The following is a 14,052-nucleotide window of genomic DNA, read 5'->3' as shown; positions in this document are numbered from 1 at the left end:
AGCAATATTCTCCTGCTTTTGAGTACCCTAGAATCTGCGGTATGGCTGGTGATTCTGTCATGAATGGATCACCGAGGAGGACAACAAAAAGCCAAGTCCCAGAAAACCAGAGAGGTTGGTAACTATGCAGATTGCAGATCCCTGATCCTATCCACACAGCTAGCAGTAGCAGTGGAGCCTTCCTACAATGACCTAGATGCCTCATCACCGCCGGAGGACTACATTAGCCTAAAGCAAGAAAAGGGAAAAACTAACTGCCCCAGACCAGACCCCAAAGGAATAGACAGCCCCCACACATGTATTGACGGTGAAATAAGATGAAAACACAAACACAGGCAGGAAAATAGGCTGAGCAAACGATGGGGCCCAAACTAACTATAAAGGATAGGAAAGGAAAGACACTGTCTGCAATCTGCCAAAAACCCTACAAAAATAATGTCCAACGCTTCTGATAACAAAATTAACCCTGAAGTCACTAGACTTCTCCCACTATATCAGCACTCTGAAATATTCTGAGACAGAGCAAAAAAGAGGCCAATCTAATAAGGGACTAAAAAGCAAATTGGCAAATACAGATAAATAAGAGTGGAAATTCAGCACAGCCCCAGCCGGGACTGGCTGAACACACAAAAACTGAATAGACCAACAAAATCAAGTGTGAACATTAGCAAAAACACTTAGCTTTGAGAAGGCTGGAACAGAGCTGAAAACCAAGACCTCAGAAGCCAGAAGCAATCACCAGCACTGACTTAGGGCGTCGGCTGTCTTAAATCCAGTTAAGATTCCTGAGGTCCAATCGTCATCCTCATTATCAGGTGGTATTAAATCAACCTCACTACCTCCTGTTACCACCAGAGGGAGTCTGGAAGGAGAACTCACTACTGGTGGAACAGAGAATGAACTCACAACAGAGGACCCTTGTGAGGGGTACAGTCAAGAGCCAATGCCCTCTACTCTACCTCGTCAACAACAGCTTTCTCGAAAAAGAAAGGCTGCCACGCAGCCATCTCCTGATCTTCTGTGTTTGGCTAATAAAATTATTACTATTCAAGCCAAGACCTGCATGGACACTTTTGTGAACTTTGCGGCTGATAGACTGGGTAGGCTGGATGCTAGACAAAGAAGACACGCCGAAAGGGTGATATTTGAAATGTTAAGAAAAGCTGCAGAAGGTCAACTGGATGAGTCTTCAACAGTAAGAAGTGTGCGTGACTGGGATCCTTCTGAGCAGTCATGGACACAAATGCCGGAGCCACTTCGGAGCACGCCTGTGCGGAGGATTGGTCCTCCGCAAAACCTGACGATCCAACCCCCCCACCCCAGTATCCTTCGTTTCAACAATCTTTTTTGTCTCAAATTTCTTCTCCGCCCAGGCGAGGTTATTTGACTGATGAAAACCAGTACCAGGACTTGTAGCGCAGTTTTACTTATTGTTTATATTTTGATAGTAATATTGTACACTAATAGAACATTTACCATTTTATTAAGTTATGTTATTGTTGAAATAAATGATGTATTTAAATAAAAAATTTTTAGTTCTTATAACTTGCACTAGTTTTTGATGAATTAAGAATACCCTTTTTGCCATGACAACTTGGCGGGGTAATGGGCTTGGTGCATCTATATTTATGCGTACATGTTATAGATGTGAGTAGATGTAATGGATACGCTAGATCATGGGTTTCATACTCGGCTGATTAAAATGGGCTGCGCAGCAAAAAAATAAAAAAAGTGGCACGGAGGCCCCTGATCATGTGACCCTCTCACTCCTCCCTCCCCCACCTGTGACCTCATCCCAGGTCCTGTGCAGAGTGTGCACACGGAACAGCCATCGCGGATCGCACGGTCCAGACTGTGCGCCTTCCCCCTGCCTCAGGGACATAACATAACATTTAAAAAAATAAAAAATACACAACACAACAGCGGATAACAAGTAAACAACTTTTTTTAATACCTGGGCAAAACAATGCCCAGCCATGTAAACAGAAAACAAAAGGTAAAATGAACCAAAAAAAAAAAATTAGTTGTGGCTGCCGCCCTGTTCTTGGGCCGCCAATGCACGCAGCAGCAGGGCTCTGTGCTCCTGTAATGCCTCAATAGCTCTCCCCAGCGATGCCACCAGGTCAGCAGTAGAGGGGATTTCTAAAAGGAAAGGGATAGTTTAAATCGTTAATTCTATACAAGGATTAAATTAACATGGAACGTGTTTGTTATTTCACACTTACGGTTTTGTGCTTCCAGTTCATCATGAGTGGATGCCACGTCAGTGGGTGGGGATGGGCTTACGGACCACCCTGAGCCCCTTGCATCCTCGGGCTGCGGGGTGGCAGTTGAGTCCCGGTCATCACCTCCTGTTACTATGGGTCTGCAGGTGTGGGAGAAAAGAAAACCCCATTATGTACAAGACAATAGTAAATTGAAGGCCGAAGAATAATCTAAAGTTTATTTAATTTGATTTTTATTATTAAAGTCGTCAGGGAGTGGAGGACAGTAAACACACCTACAGTGCCCATTTCAATGCCAGTAACATCAATTCTTATTACTTAAGCTTGTCAACCTTAATTTACTTGTTAATAATAGGTACGCATTGAAAACTAGGGGTTATTTGGCTAAAGTTGTGGGGGGGATAAGGCTAGCTCCAGTTTTTTGTGTGCCCCGGGCCAGAGAGTGTCAGTGCGCCCTTTTAACACATACAACAATTCATAATGCTACGACACGGCAGAGAAAAATTGGTATAGGGCAATGACAAATACTTCACTTCTTACATTACATGACTGATATCCAATAAATTATACAATAGGTCCAAAAATCAGACAGTATATTACTCCATACAGTATCATGGCCACCACATATTGCGCCCTACAGAATAATGAGCCCCATATACAGTTGTGGCCAAAAGTATTGACACCCCTGCAATTTTATCAGATAATACTCAGTTTTTTCCTGAATATGATTGCAATCACAAATTCTTTGGTATTATTATCTTCATTTAATTTGTCTTAAATGAAAAAACACAAAAGAGAATGACGCAAAAAGCAAAACATTGATCATTTCACACAAAACTCCAAAAATGGGCCAGACAAAAGTATTGGCACCCTCAGCCTAATACTTGGTTGCACAACCTTTAGCCAAAATAACTGCGACCAACCGCTTTCGGTAACCATCAATGAGTTTCTTACAATGCTCTGCTGGAATTTTAGACCATTCTTCTTTGGCAAACTGCTCCAGGTCCCTGATATTAGAAGGGTGCCTTCTCCAAACTGCCATTTTTACATCTCTCCACAGGTTTTCTAGGTTTTCTACGGGATTCAGGTCTGGACTCATTGCTGGCCACCTTAGAAGTCTCCAGTGCTTTCTCTCAAACCATTTTCTAGTGCTTTTTGAAGTGTGTTTTGGGTCATTGTCCTGCTGGAAGACCCATGACCTCTGAGGGAGACCCAGCTTTCTCACACTGGGCCCTACCTTATGCAGCAAAATTTGTTGGTAGTCTTCAGACTTCATAATGCCATGCACACGGTCAAGCAGTTCAGTGCCAGAGGCAGCAAAGCAACCCCAAAACATCAGGGAACCTCCGCCATGTTTGACTGTTGGGACCGTGTTCTTTTCTTTGAATGCCTCTTTTTTTCTCCTGTAAACTCTATGTTGATGCCTTTGCCCAAAAAGCTCTACTTTTGTCTCATCTGACCACAGAACATTCTTCCAAAACGTTTTAGGCTTTTTCAGGTAAGTTTTGGCAAACTCCATCCTGGCTTTTTTATGTCTCGGGGTAAGAAGTGGGGTGTTCCTGGGTCTCCTACCATACAGTCCCTTTTCATTCAGATGCCGACGGATAGTACGGGTTGACACTGTTGTACCCTCGGACTGCAGGGCAGCTTGAACTTGTTTGGATGTTAGTCGAGGTTCTTTATCCAACATCTGCACAATCTTGCGTTGAAATCTCTTGTCAATTTTTCTTTTCCATCCACATCTAGGGAGGTTAGCCACAGTGCCATGGGCTTTAAACTTCTTGATGACACTGCGCACAGTAGACACAGGAACATTCAGGTCTTTGGAGATGGACTTGTAGCCTTGAGATTGCTCATGCTTCCTCACAATTTGGTTTCTCAAGTCCTCAGACAGTTCTTTGGTCTTCTTTCTTTTCTCCATGCTCAACGTGGTACACACAAGGACACAGGACAGAGGTTGAGTCAACTTTAATCCATGTCAACTGGATGCAAGTGTGATTTAGTTATTGCCAACACCTGTTAGGTGCCACAGGTAAGTTACAGGTGCTGTTAATTACATAAATTAGAGAAGCATCACATGATTTTTTGAACAGTGCCAATACTTTTGCCCACCTTCTTTTTTATGTTTGGTGTGGAATTATATCCAATTTGGCTTTAAGGCCTCTTTCACACATCAGGTTTTCGCCGTCAGGCGCGATCCGGCGCTTTTGACAGAAACCGGATCCGGCGAAATGCAATGCAGCACCATCAGCACCACCACCACCCCAAATGGAGCAGCAAATAGAACATGCTGAGGAGGGGAGGCCAGCAGCAGATGAGAGACGGTAATTATCAAATCCCCCATTCCTCCAAACTAGGGCCATGGAATATCAAGATATTCATTGGCCCTTTGTTTCTCTTTATTCAACAGCCGCCAAAGAGATGCAGCAGCAGCACCATCAGCACCACCCCAAATGGAGCAGCATGCTGAACGGGAGGGGAGTCCAGAAGCAGATGAGAGACGGTAATTATCAAATCCCCCATTCCTCCAAACTAGGGCCATGGAATATCAAGATATTCATTGGCCCTTTGTTTCTCTTTATTCAACAGCCGCCAAAGAGATGCAGCAGCAGCAGCAGCAGCAGCAGCAGAAATGGCATCACTGGCAGCAGCAATACCCACAGCCATGGAGTCTGGCCATCAACAGGACAGCACATCTTCTTCTGGGAGCCCTCCCTCGCATCGTCAGCGTTTGACGGTAAGTTTTTATTTCCAAAATCCATCATCTCTGTAATATATGTCTATTCATTGCCTTTTATTTCAAAACAGGAATCACAAGATGAAGAGGAGCTCCCAGAAGAAGAAGGAAGGGGTGGACAGACGCTTGGAGTGGGCTCACAATTCGTAAGTTTTTTGCATCAAACGCAGAAACACAACATCACACTACACACAACACATAGAAAACAATGTTCTGCAGACCACACACAGCAAACAAATGCCTACATCCAAACTCATAACATTTTTTGTTTTCTTCTCTAGTCTTCCCAATCTGGTGCTCGGCCAAGAGGTCCTCGCAGTGCCTCCCAGGGTCGTCGGCGACAGCAACGCGGCGGTCACCAGCGTGTAAGTATAAATATTTTTGCTTTGTTTTTTTGCACTTTTTATTTCATTTCTTTTGTGGAGGCTAATTATGTTATTTTTGTCTTTTTCTTTAACAGCCTTCACAGCGTGCTCCCGACTCTGACGGTGAGGATGGAGGGATTGATGTGGACCGCCTCATCGATCTCGTCAGAGAAAGGGAGCCGCTCTGGAATATGGCTGACCGCCGCCACGCTGACCTGATCATTACCCGACGACTCTGGGAGGAAATCTGTTCTCTCCTTGTGGGCCGCTGGGAGGACCTCGAAGCTCGGGACCAGATTAAAGAGCGTAAGTATATACAGTAACGGTTGCTTGATGTAAACCAGTGTTTCCCGAACTCCAGTCCTCGTGGTCCCCACGGATCATGTGTTCAGGATTTCTATTTACTATTGAAATCCTGAAAACATGACCCCTGGGGACCATGAGGACTGGAGTTTGTGAAACACTGATGTTGTATACTAACCACTCCTTTCTCGTTTCAGGGAACAGAATTGTGAATCGGTGGCGGTCTGTGAGGGATCGTTTCAAGAAGGAGTTCAATAAAGAGATGCGGGCCCCGAGTGGATCTGGAGGATGCAGGAGCAAGTACAAGTACGCACAAGCCCTGTCGTTCCTCCGGGAAACAATGCTCACCAGAAGGTAAATATTACACACCACATGTGAAAAAAATGTTAGATGTAACTTTTTTTTTTCAGCCAGGGCCATACCATGTCAGTATTTTAATTGTTTTTTTTTCTCTTTATTCCACAGCACGGTGAGCAGCACTCGGGAGCCTGCACGATTGGACCCTTCTGAGGCGATCCCTGAGGAGACCGGCACCGAGGGACACTTCGACCGCCCCGGTACATCTGCACCTTCCCTGCCTTCCCACACATTCGACCCATCTGTCCCATCCACCAGCACAGGAGCATCGTGGCCGCCTACATTACATGAAGCTGCTGGTGAGGAGATCGCTTTCCCTTTACCCCACCCTTCTGCCCCTGCCGCCTCTAGTACACCTGCGGGTACTGGGCGACAGCGGCAGAGGGGTCAGGAAAAGAGTTATGCGCAAGAGTTATTGCATCTGAATGCATCTTTCCAGAACTGTCTCAAAGTCTTGTCAGAGCAAATCTCCGCAGGCTTTCAGCAGATCAACTCCAGCATTCTGGAGGTGAAGACACTTCTGCAAACCATGCATTCAGAAGCAAGATCTTCGCCAAACCACACCTTTTTCAGGTCTGTTTTGGGAACGCATGGAAACGCTCTCTCCTGCCCAGCAGATGCATGTAATGCATTCGTGCCACGGTGCTCTACAGCAGGTTACCTCCCAACCTCCACCTCCCACCACTGTAGTTCCTCCACCTGCACCCCCTCCAGCCACTTTCCATCCTCCCCCTCCTATTACATCTGCACCCCCTCCAGCCACTTTTCATCCTCCCCCTCCTACTACATACCAGCAACCTGCCCAGTACCAGCAACCTCCCCAGTACCAGCAACCTCCCCAGTACCAGTCATCTCCCCACTTCCAGCAACCTGCCCCGTACCAAACTCCTTCCCTGTACCAAACTCCTTCCCCGTACCAAACTCCTTCCCCATACAACTTTCCATCAACATCATCTGCTCCTACAGTCCCTGCCCAACCCTCCACTCCACCACCCACCACCTCTTCTGCTTCCCACATGTCCACCCATTCTGTAGTTTTTTCCACACCTTCACCTCTAACTGTTCCTTCCCCACCAAGATCCCAGTCCTCTCTCCACACTCCCATTGTCGAAGTGTCCCGCAGCCCCTCCAGCAGTATTTCCACCCCACAGTACACAGAATTGTAATGTGTGTTTTTTGTAATAAAAATGCCCATTGGGTTTAAAACCTTTCTAAAAAAGTTTTTTTGCACTTTAAAAACATTTTACAAAAAAAAAAAAATTTAAATAAAAGTTAAATTATCGTTTCACAATGGTTGTCTGTCATTTCTTTCTGCGGCGAACTATGTTTTAAAAAAAGGTTAAATACAGGGTATTTCAAAGGTAAAAAGGTATTCAAAACCAGGTATAACTGTGGGTAAATTTTAGCTTTTTGCCACAGTTGTGTTCCTGGTTGTGTTTGAAGCAAAGTATTTCACTTAAAAAGTTGTGTTTATTGTTGGTGATTTTCTACCAATGTACACAACTTTTGTTAAAAGGTGAAATACTTTGCATAAAACACAACCAGGTACACACCTGTGGCCTAAAGGTAAAAATAGTAAGACCATGACAAGATAGCCAACTTTGGTTGGCAAAGGTATATACTGTTGGTCCAGAAGGTACACAAGTTTAGGGCAAAAATCTCTCACACTCTGTCATCCCAGTGTACTCTGCCTTGAGGTGACATAAAGTATAGTGGAAAATTGTCCCTGAAACCGTCACAGAACTTCTAGTGGTAATATTTCCAATGACAACATCCATCTTCGCCAGTAACTTGCTCTTCTCTCCAACCTGCACTTTCTTCTCTACAACCTGTCAAAGAAGGGCTGTAGGAACATGCTATATCTAGTTTTCCAGTAGCCAATCCCGTTCGGAAGGCCACAAGGGTCAATTTTAAAAACCGGATCCGGCTTAATCCGTCGAAAAACGGATGAACCGGATGAGACGGATCCGGTTTTGTCTGTCAAGAAAAAGACGGATCCGGCAGAAAACCGGATCCGTCACATCCGGTTTTACTAAACATTTGCCGGATCTGGCGTTCCGGCACGACGCCGGATCGCGCCTGACGCCGAAAACCTGATGTGTGAAAGTAGCCTAAGACAATTCTTTTTGTGTTTTTTCATTTAAGGCAAATTAAATGAAGATAATAATAACAAAGAATTTGTGTTTGCAATAATTTTCAGGAAGAAACTGAGTATTATCTGACAAAATTACAGGGGTGTCAATACTTTTGGCCACAAGTGTATTTCCCCATACTGAATAAATGGTCAAATATAATGTTCCATGCAGTATATGATGAGCTCCTCAGATTGCTACAGTATATGATGGGCCTCATGGATGATGCTCCAGTGTGTGATGGGCCCAAATAATGCACCATATTTAATGTGACCCATTTCTTATGCACCAGTGTATAATGGGCCCCGTACATGCTGCTTCAGTATCAGATGTCCCCCATTTGTTATGCTCCAGTATATGATGGGCCTCATGGATGATGCTCCATAGTGTGATGGCCCTAAATAATGCTAAAAATATTATCTGGCCCTTTTTGAATGCTCCAGTATACGAAGGGCCTCATGGATGATGCTCTAGTGTCTGATGGGCCCAAATAATGCTCCATATATCAGGGGGTGTTTTAATGGGTCAAAAAATGGGACATTTTAATGTGCCAGGAAGGTATGATCGTGTCAATACCGAATATGTTTTTTTTTTAAATATTCTGTTATTATGGAGGTTTCCATTGTCTTTTTTTGTCTTTATAGATTTTTTTTCAATATTACATTGCCCAGGGGGGGGCATCGATGGCACGTATCAGATCGCCAATCTCGCACGTCAGACAGCGATATGTCAGATCAGCGATATGATAGGCGCAGCACAAGGCTTCTGCCATTTATATCTCACAAGTGCAGTGAGTGCTGCTGATGGAGGCAAACTTATGACGTCTAGGTATAACAACACTCACCACCACGATGAGATGCGCTCTGTGAGCGTATGCTGGCAAGGTGTTCATGGGATCTGTAAAGCAGATTGGCCAGTTTTTTCCAGATCTGCGTGGTGGTGCGGTGAATGAGGAACTGTGTTGCCAGGCCACGCTTAATCCTGCGCAACACAGCCTGCTTGTGCAGAACCGGGTGGTCATAATGTTCTGCACACTCGTAGTCGGGTGCTGTCATCTCTTCTATGAGGTAATGCACCTCAGCCTCCCCCCACGGTGATGCACGTCGCCTGGCCGCCATTTTAACACCTCAGTAAACAGATTAGGCCGCAGTAGCTTTCTTAGACACGCCCACGATGCATCAACTCCGCCCAGTGTTATTGACGTGCGGTCGCTATTACAAAACGCTAATGCGTTCCCAAAAAACCTCGCCAGTGGTCTCATTTCATTACTGTGACGCAATTGCATCCTGAAATGGACGCTTTCTCCATATGACTATATATGTATTGTGGGGAATAGATAGCTCAGCTGGGATCTTTGCTTTGGCACAAGCGTGTGGCTATGAAGTCACTTCAGCAGACTAGCAAGTTCCACATGAATATGGACACGGCATATTTATTGTGCACACTTGCTATTCAATGTTACACATGCCAAACATGAAATAAAACATCTAAGGCCGTCTGGCCACTAACTAACAATAGCAGGCTAACTACAAAATAAACCTATATAACAGCAAAGGAGTCCATGTAATCTTACTGTGTCAGCTCCCAGCTCAGCAGACCAGAGAGACTGAGAGATCCCAGCTCCTCCTGATTATATCAGCTGGACCAGTCAGGAAACCAAAACCTGGATTGAATAAGTGGAGGGGGAACTACCAGTCCTTTCCATGCTGATCACTAAGGAAACCAGGACTGGATTACAGTGAAATAAACTGGCTTCATCATCAGTACAGGGAGACATATGAAATGAAACGGGGAGAAATATACCTGTTTTCTAGTACCTCTCCCTTTGGCACCTCACACACCCCCCTCCTCTGTTCGAGCCCGTGGGGTCGGACACGACGAGTCACCAAGCAGTGCGTTCTAGACAACGCATCTGCATTTCTGTGCGCTGTGCCCGCCCTGTGCTCAACGGAAAATTTAAACCCTTGTAATGCTAAGAACCAGCGTGTCACCCGCGCATTGCCTTCTTTTGCCCAGAACATCCACGTTAGGGGCGAATGGTCCGTCACTAGTCTAAACTGGCGACCTAGTAAATAATAGCGCAAGGTGCACAGGGCCCATTTCACAGCCAGGGCTTCCCGCTCAACTACACTGTAGTTCCTTTCTGCTCTCGTAAGCTTTCTGCTTAGATAGGCCACTGGGTGTTCCTCGCCATTTACTTCTTGAGACAAAACCGCGCCGAGGCCCACCCCAGAGGCGTCCGTTTGGACAATAAACTCCCGTTTAAAGTCTGGTGCAACCAACACTGGTTGGTCACAGTGGACTGTTTTCAATCGCTGAAAGGCCTCCTCTGCTTCTGTGTTCCACTTTATTGTGACAGATTTCGACCCCTTAGTAAGATCTGTGAGAGGAGCTGCGATGGTCGCAAAATGTTTGATGAACCGCCTATAATAACCAACGATCCCTAAAAAAGCCCCAACCTGTTTTTTGGTTACCGGTCGTGGCCAATTTTGAATAGTTTACACTTTATTGGCTAGAGGCTTCACGACGCCTCTCCCTATGCTATATCCCAGATAGCGAGCCTCTTCCAATCCCAATGTACATTTCTTGGGATTGGCAGTCAACCCAGATGTTTTTAGGGAGTCTAAGACGGCTTGTACTTTTGACAAATGCGTGTCCCAGTCATCGCTAAAGATAATGATATCGTCCAAGTACGCGGATGCATACTGGCCATGGGGTTTTAGGACAATATCCATTAGACGTTGGAAGGTGGCTGTGGCACCATGCAACCCAAATGGCATATCTCGGTACTGGAATAATCCCTGGGGCGTAACAAAGGCAGTTTTCTCTTTGGCTGATTCCGTGAGGGGAATCTGCCAATAACCTTTTGTTAAGTCAATAGTGGATATGTACAGTGGGGAAAAAAAGTATTTAGTCAGTCAGCAATAGTGCAAGTTCCACCACTTAAAAAGATGAGAGGCGTCTGTAATTTACATCATAGGTAGACCTCAACTATGGGAGACAAACTGAGAAAAAAAAATCCAGAAAATCACATTGTCTGTTTTTTTTTCATTTTATTTGCATATTATGGTGGAAAATAAGTATTTGGTCAGAAACAAAATTTCATCTCAATACTTTATGATATATCCTTTGTTGGCAATGACAGAGGTCAAACGTTTTCTGTAAGTCTTCACAAGGTTGCCACACACTGTTGTTGGTATGTTGGCCCATTCCTCCATGCAGATCTCCTCTAGAGCAGTGATGTTTTTGGCTTTTCGCTTGGCAACACGGACTTTCAACTCCCTCCAAAGGTTTTCTATAGGGTTGAGATCTGGAGACTGGCTAGGCCACTCCAGGACCTTGAAATGCTTCTTACGAAGCCACTCCTTCGTTGCCCTGGCGGTGTGCTTTGGATCATTGTCATGTTGAAGACCCAGCCACGTTTCATCTTCAATGCCCTTGCTGATGGAAGGAGGTTTGCACTCAAAATCTCACGATACATGGCCCCATTCATTCTTTCATGTACCCGGATCAGTCGTCCTGGCCCCTTTGCAGAGAAACAGCCCCAAAGCATGATGTTTCCACCACCATGCTTTACAGTAGGTATGGTGTTTGATGGATGCAACTCAGTATTCTTTTTCCTCCAAACACGACAAGTTGTGTTTCTACCAAACAGTTCCAGTTTGGTTTCATCAGACCATAGGACATTCTCCCAAAACTCCTCTGGATCATCCAAATGCTCTCTAGCAAACTTCAGACGGGCCCGGACATGTACAGGCTTAAGCAGTGGGACACGTCTGGCACTGCAGGATCTGAGTCCATGGTGGCGTAGTGTGTTACTTATGGTAGGCCTTGTTACATTGGTCCCAGCTCTCTGCAGTTCATTCACTAGGTCCCCCCGCGTGGTTCTGGGATTTTTGCTCACCGTTCTTGTGATCATTCTGACCCCACGGGGTGGGATTTTGCGTGGAGCACCAGATCGAGGGAGATTATCAGTGGTCTTGTATGTCTTCCATTTTCTAATTATTGCTCCCACAGTTGATTTCTTCACTCCAAGCTGGTTGGCTATTGTAGATTCAGTCTTCCCAGCCAGGTGCAGTGCTACAATTTTGTTTCTGGTGTCCTTTGACAGCTCTTTGGTCTTCACCATAGTGGAGTTTGGAGTCAGACTGTTTGAGGGTGTGCACAGGTGTCTTTTTATACTGATAACAAGTTTAAACAGGTGCCATTACTACAGGTAATGAGTGGAGGAAAGAGGAGACTCTTAAAGAAGAAGTTACAGGTCTGTGAGAGCCAGAAATCTTGATTGCTTGTTTCTGACCAAATACTTATTTTCCACCATAATATGCAAATAAAATGAAAAAAAAACAGACAATGTGATTTTCTGGATTTTTTTTTCTCAGTTTGTCTCCCATAGTTGAGGTGTACCTATGATGTAAATTACAGACGCCTCTCATCTTTTTAAGTGGTGGAACTTGCACTATTGCTGACTGACTAAATACTTTTTTTCCCCACTGTACCTGGCTGAACCCAGTCTCTCTATCAGTTCATCGACTCTTGGCATCGGGTAGGCATCGAATTTCGATACTTCATTTACTTTCCGAAAATCGTTACAAAATCGGATAGTCCCATCGGGTTTGGGCACCAGTACGATAGGGCTAGCCCAATCACTCCGGGACTCCTCAATGACCCCGAGCTCTAACATCTTCTTCACTTCCTGGGAAATGGCTTGTCTCAGAGCCTCCGGAATTCGATATGGTTTTAGCCGTACCCACGCCTGTGGATCAGTAACAATGTCATGTTTAATTAGGTGAGTCCGGCCAGGAAGTTCCGAGAAAATATCTGCGTTCCTCCGTATGTACTCCCTGGTCTCTCGTTTTTGGCTTTCGGATAGCGTGTCTGCAATACCCACTTCTGGCGGAGCTACCTGGGGGTCCTTTACCTTAGAAGGTGGTGCCCCTCGAGGCCCATTTTCAAGGGCAGCTCCTGCCACCAGACTCTCCCTGTCCCGCCAGGCCTTAAGCAAGTTTATGTGGTATATTTGTTCGGGCTTTCTCTTGTCTGGTTGGTGTATCTTATAATTTACTTCACCTATTCGTTCCAGCACTTCGTATGGTCCCTGCCATTTTGCAAGAAATTTATTCTCTACGGTAGACACCAATACCAACACCCTGTCTCCGGGTTGAAAGACTCGTGTTTTTGCCGCTCGGTTGTATACCGTGCTTTGGGCATGTTGTGCGCGCTCTAAACACTCTAACTATTGGCATAATTGCTGCAATTCGGTCCTACATAAGTGTTATGTGTTCAATTACACTGCAATAAGGAGTCACCTCTTGTTCCCAAGTCTCCTTGGCAATATCTAACAGGCCTCTAGGACACCGCCCATAAACCAACTCAAAAGGTGAAAAGCCTGTGGAGGATTGGGGTACCTCACGTATAGCGAACAGGAGGTATGGTAGTAGGGCATCCCAATCTCTCCCGTCCTTATCCATCACCCTTTTCAACATTCCCTTTAAGGTTTTGTTAAAGCGCTCCACCAAACCGTCAGTCTGAGGGTGATATACTGAGGTACGCAAATGGGAGATTTTTAGTAGTTTACATAAATCCTTAAGTATATGAGACATAAAGGGGGTCCCTTGATCCGTAAGTATCTCTTTCGGAATGCCGGTGCAGGAAAACATATTAACCAGCTCCTTTGAAATTGATTTTGCATTGGCATTCCGCAAGGGCACTGCTTCGGGATAACGCGTGGCGTAATCCAATACTACCAAAATGTACAGATGACCCCTGGCAGATTTAACTAATGGACCGACTATATCCATTGCTATCCTCTCAAAGGGCACCTCTATTATTGGTAAGGGCACTAAGGGGCTTCTAAAATGTGACATAGGTGTGGTCAATTGACACGTAGGACATGACCGACAGTACTGGGTCACATCTCCCACTAGACCCGG

General features: G+C 45.2%; 1 long non-coding RNA gene across 1 annotated transcript; it reads right to left on the bottom strand.

The window, feature by feature from the left end:
• Positions 1 to 1,927: 1,927 nt before the first annotated feature.
• Positions 1,928 to 2,359, bottom strand: LOC141096114 (uncharacterized). Its single transcript, XR_012233585.1, has 2 exons — positions 2,226 to 2,359; positions 1,928 to 2,142 (listed from the first exon to the last, which is right to left on the bottom strand). It is a non-coding gene; the product is annotated as an uncharacterized lncRNA (long non-coding RNA).
• Positions 2,360 to 14,052: the final 11,693 nt, after the last annotated feature.

This window comes from Dendrobates tinctorius, unplaced genomic scaffold, assembly GCF_039654945.1.
Source record: "Dendrobates tinctorius isolate UK_male_01 unplaced genomic scaffold, ASM3965494v1 ptg000071l, whole genome shotgun sequence".
NCBI lineage: Eukaryota > Metazoa > Chordata > Amphibia > Anura > Dendrobatidae > Dendrobates > Dendrobates tinctorius.
Note: the sequence above shows the minus strand (reverse complement) of the source record. Positions and strands in the feature narration are given on the sequence as shown.